We start from the raw sequence: 693 nt of genomic DNA, 5'->3' as shown, positions 1-693 counted from the left end.
CCTGCGGCCGCGCGGACCGGCCCCGCCGCCGCTCGCCGACAACAATGGGGCCGCCGGCCCTGCGCCGCCCTTTATATACCCCGCGTCACGTGACCGGCGCACGCCCCCACCCGGTCCCCGCCACCGCCCGTCCCCCGCGGGGCAGGCTGGGAAAGCGAGTCCGGAGAGACGACACCCGCGGGGGGCACGACGGGAAATATAGTCCGGAAGTGGAAAAGGCCGCAGGTTTGAGGCGGGGCCGGGGTCGGTTTGAGGCCTCCGACGGGACCGAGATCGGGATCCCGGGGGGGCTTCACCCCCCGCTCCAGGGCTGGGGAAGAGCCTGAGGAGGGCGAGGGGAACAGCGGGAGCCCCCCAAGCCCGGAGCCGGTGGACCCTGCAGGCCCCAGGCCCGGCGCCGGTGTGTGTGGGGGTGCAGGCCGCATCCCTCAGAGAAGCGGCGGGGGGAGGAGGAGGAGGAGGAAGAGGAGAGGGGGGCGGCCGAAAACTGGAGGAGTCTAGACAAGAGATTAGCGAGGCTGGAAACAGCGGGAAGAGGCCAAAAGCGCCTTATTTTAAGCAATAATGGAGCAGCTGCAGCTCCAGCAGGGGGGAACCCACAGGGAGAGGGGACGGGGGTTGGGGGTAAGGCCTGTCCTGCCTCTGGAAACCCCCCCACTCCATCCTCATCCTCATCAGGCCGGGCAGGGCTCT

This window comes from Calidris pugnax, unplaced genomic scaffold (genome assembly GCF_001431845.1).
Source record: "Calidris pugnax isolate Ruff unplaced genomic scaffold, ASM143184v1 scaffold300, whole genome shotgun sequence".
Lineage (NCBI taxonomy): Eukaryota > Metazoa > Chordata > Aves > Charadriiformes > Scolopacidae > Calidris > Calidris pugnax.
The sequence above is the reverse complement of the archived record's forward strand: the minus strand, read 5'-3'. Positions refer to the sequence as shown.